A 6375-nucleotide genomic window follows, 5' to 3' on the forward strand; every position below is an offset into this window, starting at 1 on the left:
GGTCTCATTTCTGAACATACCTTAGAAACATAATCTGATGGAGGAAGATGAGACACAAAGGCTTCTTTTCTGTAGCAATCAGCTTTAATTTTACTCTCCTTACAGAGTGAAATCAAGAAAGCAAGAACTCCGTGGCCATGATTTTAAAAGCTTTAGCAACATGAACTTGATGCAGAAATTCTCATCTAAGGGAAGCGCCCGTTTTACAGATATGGAAACGAAAGGCACAAAGAGGTGAAGCACATTTCTCAAAATAACAAAGACTCTGAAAGAGCTGGCAAGAGTGCAAACCCCAGGGATCCTGTTTGACAGCAATAAGAGCACGAATGTGAGTTCAGCTGCTCATAAGAAATGTATTTTAATTCCTTTGAAAGGCTTTGGCTTGTGAACCGGGGTGTAAATATTGCCAGAGCTTCTCGTAAATTCTCCCAAATTCCTGTGCTTTTGCTGCATGGGGAAATATTATAACAGACTTTCTGGTAGTATTTTATCAAGTACAATTCCAGCCCAAGTCAGCAGGTGCAGGAGGTGAGATGCAGGGATGGGAGCAAGCTGTAGTATTCAGGTCTGGACGTGGCTTATGAAAACCCACAGTCGTGGTGGAGCTTGCTGTTGGGGGTGAGTTTTTGAAGGCACCCAAAGCTGGCAGTCCATAAAGTCAGCCTGCAAATCACATCCATGCTCCTATGGGGCTGTTCATCAGCTTTAGAGAAGTTCAGGTTGAAGCCACCAGCCCTTAATATCTGAAACTAGATCTTCACACCCATCTCCAGTGAAACCACAATCAGCTTTACTGTCTAGTTTGGGGTCCAGGACACTTCAGACATCTCAGGTCCCATCACTGTTTTGCTCTAATGGAACCCCCATATCCAGATTGCCATATTCCTTCGTGTTCTTATGCCAAATGAGCTAATACCAGTGAATTTCACGTGGATTTAACAGAAGTGCTGTCATGATTCCTCGGTGGAAGTTGCTGTGATTTACTCTTGCTGGCTCCTTCTCCGACATTCTCCTCCAGTTTCGGTTGGTAGTTGGATCGCTTTACCAAATTCTTGTTGCTTTTATGGTATGCAAAAAATGAGCCCTTTCAGGACTGACAATTAAGAGGTGAGGAAATACTTTATACTACCTTTATTTTTTTTAAATTAAGGTAGAGATTTTTATTCTTATTTTGAGAATCTGTCGGGCAATGCTACAACAAATGAAACACTTCTCCCTTTGAGTGGGCTTCATCTCACCTGACTTTGAGCATGTAAATTTTGCTGTTTAGTCTGATCTGACAGTCTTCTTCCCATCTATGGCCAGTGCAGAGAAAGAGGCAATTTATCCTCTCTCCTGCAGAGGTGAATTGCTCTCTGGAGATGCCTCTGACTGTAGATAGAGGTTAAGTTGGTTTCCTCAGTTTAGATTGCTGATGCCTAGATAAGATCCGAAGCCACCAGACTCTGATTTGCATGGAAATGAATGATCCCTTGGTACCTTTAGCAAAAGCAGATGTCTTAAAGTTTGGCTGCTTCATTCTACTTAGCTGAATGCTACCCGCAACACAGAGTGGAGGTGAAGAACACAGAGTAATTTAGAAAAAGAGGTGTCCAAAGAGTAGACTCAAATTTGTGGAGCCTGGGTCAGCATTGGGTACCAAGGGCTCTGAGGGAAGCACGAGGAACAGTAGCAGAGCAATCTTTCTTCCACAATGGCCCTTTTCCTAACCTCCAACAGCTGGCTTAACCCTGGTCCGTGACATTGTATATCCCTTCCAAATGCTGCTTACTTTTGGCTAGAATGACCCTAGGTATTATTATCCACAGAAATTACACTTTGGCTCTTGGGTTTCAGAAGCGTGGTGTGGCAGTGAGTCCTGCAGCCTCATTAAGCTCTCCAGTACACCCTTTCTTCTCGCTTCAGTGCCGATCAGCTTCTTGTTCACCAAGGATGGGTGTGAGGACCCCTCATGTGCCTTTGGGTTTCACAGATCTGCCTTCCCTCCCTCACCTGGCATTGTGCCCTTGTGGTGTCCTAAGGTGAGAGCAGAATCGGGCCCATCGTCTCTGTAATTGCTGGTGATTGTAATTAATAAAGTTCTATTTTTATCCAGCTTTTTTTTCTCAGGAGCTATGGGTACTTTGGTGTAGTAACAGATGTCGCATTAAAAATAGGTGATCTTGCTAAGCAGGCTGTGAGTAGTTATGTTCTGTTCAGCCTTTGTTTTTTAACTTGGGGAAAGAGGAGAAAAATATCTGCGGTTGCTTAATGGAGTAATAATAACTCGCTGTTACGGTTATTCCATTTGGCTAACGTGGAAATATTCCCCCGTGCTCGGGCACAATGTTTTTGAATGGAGACAGCATTAACGTGGCTGAGGCTGTACGAAACCTTCTATTCATAGGGCTCGGCGTCGTGCTGTGCCAAGTCCCTTTCCTTGCACGCTCGTTATATTGTCAATGAGTTCATTAGCTCTTGGTCGAGAGTCAGAAGCAAAAGAGCTGTAATTGCAGCTTCTGGAAAATAATACCTTTTGGGGAAGGGTTTTTTTTAATGAATTATACTTTTTTTTTTTGCATTAAGAAATTATATAGAAGTTGGAATGACATGCATCTCATTTTTAAATCTACTGGATTTTCCCTAATGGACAGAATGGATGATGGAGACGGCAGGAGAGACGTTTTAACAGCGAGGCTAATTGACCATGGAGCAGGGTGCCTAGGTTATGGTGGGTTTTCCATTACTGGAAATATTGATATCCAGAGTAAATTTCTCTTCTTAAGAAACTTCCTCGAGCTAAAATTAATTCTGCGCCTCTGTTATAAGGGAGATGAAAAGGGGGGGAGCACACTGGTCCCCTCTCACCGTGTCATATTACCTCCCAACCCGGCGCTGTTGGGATCACCGTGGCTCTTTAGGACTGACTACAGTCTACTTCTGTAGGTGTTTCCTGAAAAAAACAGAGGTTAATTTACCATTTCTTGCAACACCCGATTTCCAACATTCCCAGCTTCCAAGGCCTGGAGTTTGCAACTAAAATACTGAGGGTTTTTTTGAAGTTTCTTCACGCCAACATGAATGTTGTATCCAAGTGTAAGTCTCTTCCTTCCAACGCAAAGGCATTATACAGTATAAAAAACTTAGAAAAATAGCTGATGGGGGATTGCTTCCTGGTTTTTTTTCTGTTTTCTTTTTTTTTTTTTGTAAAGAAGATGGTAATATGTGTTCTGTAGAGGCAGGAGAAGCGAACAGCCCCTCATTCTTTCCACCTGTTGCGGTAGCTTGAAATTTTTGCTTAGCTAAAATTACTGGGTTCAAGTGCAGCGTAGTGCAATGCTATATAGAAACCTCGAGACATAGTCGAGTCATATTTTGAGCTGACATAAATCAGCGGGGAGCCATGTATACCCTCTGAATATCTGCCTGGGGATTAGGTATTTCATCTTCTGTCCTCCCTGTCAGAGGCTCATCCCAGGAACAAGGAATAGCTTTGACCCAAGGAAGTTAGAAAGAAAGGTCAGGGTTACACACACCAGCTCCCAAGAAGGCAGCGAGGGTGGGAATTTGCAGTGGTGTCTGCTCTTAATGGGAAGTGATTTACCTCTCCATTTTGGAGAGGGAGGAGGAGAAGTGTGTGCTCCAGTGGTAGAGGCAGCAATGCTGTTTCCCAGGCTGGGGCTGCAGGACTGGGATGGGGATCATTGCGCAGAGAACATAACCTATGAGAAAAGGGGCCAGTGGTGGGGAAGAACAGGAGCCTTAATTGCACATAAACACTGGGAAAGCCACATGAATCATGAGCTTGTGCATTAAATTGTTACGTACGTTTTGGGGAGGAGAAAGAAGAGTCTTAGCCAGTGAAGCCTGGCACTGGCAGAAAGAGCTGTTCCCACCTATTATCTTTTGAAGGAGACAAAGGGTGAAGAAAAAGGGAAGAGAAGATAGAAACCACATATAAACATTAATTAATGCTCTCCAGGCTTCTTCTTCTTCTTGGTCATGTTAAACCTTTAATCCCTGGGATTTAAGACAGTGGCTTTTTATTGGTCTCTGGATAATAAGTGTGGAAAGGGAGTGCTGCGGGAAAGCCTTCGCATCCCACCCCTCACCCGCTGGGCCCGCGCAGCGAACCGGGCACCCTTCGTGCACAGCCTGCATCCCGTGGGAACGCAGCCCAAATCCACTCTGCTTGTGCTCACCTTCCCCGTGCTTTGCATTAACCCCTTTTATTTGCCATTTGCAGTAGATTCAGAGCGGGTATAAGGTCAGTCACGCCACCTCCACTGAAAGGTGGGCGTTTCACATGAGATATTATATCCCCTTTATTCACAAATATCCTAATGCTCTTCCAAAGTGCGATGGTGTCCAGCTGTTACCATCTCCATAATGGCACAGCCCGGAGCGAGCTGGGCTCCTCGGCCGTGTCCCTGCCACGTGGGTTCAAAGCGATGGGTGGCTGCTGGCAGGGAGGGCTGGAAGGGATTTCTCCACCAGCGATTACCGCTGCTCCTTGGCAGGGGAAACGCTCCCTCGCTTGAACTCTTGAGGTTAAGCCGCATCATTCCTGAGTGTCATTCAGCGCTTAAAGGTGCTGTCAAGAAGATGACACAAGAATTTGTGAAGAAACTGATGTTTCCCCTCATCCCTTAGGGCTCACAGGGACCCCGGCTAAGGAAGCAGTAATGAGAGGGGAGGAATTAAATCGCATTGCAGCTGCCCCAGAGCCAACGTGAGGGGCTGGCTCCAGCCCGTACCTGGGCTGTGTGTCCTTCGGGGGGGACAGGAGGTGAGCAAAACAAGCTCTGGACATTTTTTCTGGCTGCATCAACGAGCTTTAACCCCAATTATTATCATTTCTGGGACCCTGATAACCTTTAATGTTTATTCCAAGTGAACAGCGAGCTGATCTAAGTCCATTTTGCAGATGAGAAACTGCGACCTGGCCGCCTAGCATCATTTCCCAACCTGACTCACTCTTTCAAGCAACAGATCATATCAAGATAATATCAGTTTAAAGAAATAGAAAATAGCACTTTTTTGTGGAAGTTTCTGAAAACCGAACCCACAAGACATGCTCGTCCCACCGACAAGTAGGAGCTAGCCCGAAATGCAGCCGGGGAGGATGCCCAGCCCAAGAGGGTTCCTTTCTTTCAGAAGCTCTGCTCTTTTTTCACGTGCAGAGCAAACCATTCATTTTCTCTGGTGAATAATGATAATTTAGGGTTAAGATTTATGGCATGGCTGTTAGTGTCTCGATGGTAGATACGCCAGGCTATTTAGCTATTGCCGAAGGTGGAAATCCATAAAGATGATGGAAGAGTTTCTCCCCAGACAGCACAAAAGGTCATTTGTTTTTATCCTGCAGATCTCACTGAGCTGGTGATGCCGTCGGTTTTCCTCTCCTCCCCTTTCCCTCGGCACACGTGGCGTACATTGCTTTGCCTCTCCAGTTTTAGGAGCAAGCAGGGGTGCAAGAAAGGTGCTTCTCATTCATTTTCTGCTCCTCTCTATTTGTATTTCTCCCCCAATGTCTCTTGCTTGGGTTCAAAGCCTCCAGCCTGAGCACTTTTGCTACCACCTTGCCCCCAGCCCCTTCCCGGGCTCCTTCCCATCCAGCTCACTTCGCCGCACTCTGAAAGTTTTAGGTGGTTTTTGCCCCATCGCTTGCTTAGTTCTTGAGTTCCCCTCAAAAATAAAGACATATTTTTCCGTTGGGAAAACAAGGTGAGGCAAAAGCAAAATCCTAACGTGTTTGTTGCTGGGTATTTCAGTAGAAAACAATTATAATGACAATAATAATAATAATGATGATTATGATGATGATGCAGCAACAGTTGCTGGGGGTGCATGGGAAACCAAGTCCTCTGTCAAAACAAGTTTTGGCCGAATTTTTCCCACTCTTTGGAGTTGCAAGCAGAGCCTTGAGCAGGCAGCACCGCGTCCTGCATGTCCAGACCCTTCTTCCCTGTCCCGCACCTCCCCGCTGGCATAGCACATCCCCAACTGCTCGTGAGCAGAGACGAGCACGGTGATAAACAATAAACAGAGGTGCCCCAGCCAAGCAAAACAGAGGAGGCGAAAGCCCTGATAATCATTTTTGTTTTGGAAAAAAAAGGATTTGAGAACATGCACCGGGGAGCATGTAAGTGGGATGGAGCTGTGCTAACGCTTGGCACCCCCTGGCATGGCGACGGGGGTGTGCGTAGCCCCGGGTCATCGGCGAGGTCTGTCCCTGCACGTCAGGTGGAATTTTTCTGCTCATATCTTTCATCGGTGAAGATGCATGTTGGCTTCCCAAAAACCTGTTCTCCTGAAAGATAGGTGACCTCTAGGAAAAGGGGCTTAGCCCTGTGCCTCGAGCGAACCTGCCCAACATCCATCCCCTTTCAGTAA

Source organism: Nyctibius grandis, chromosome 25 (assembly GCF_013368605.1).
Source record: "Nyctibius grandis isolate bNycGra1 chromosome 25, bNycGra1.pri, whole genome shotgun sequence".
Classification (NCBI taxonomy): Eukaryota; Metazoa; Chordata; class Aves; order Nyctibiiformes; family Nyctibiidae; genus Nyctibius; species Nyctibius grandis.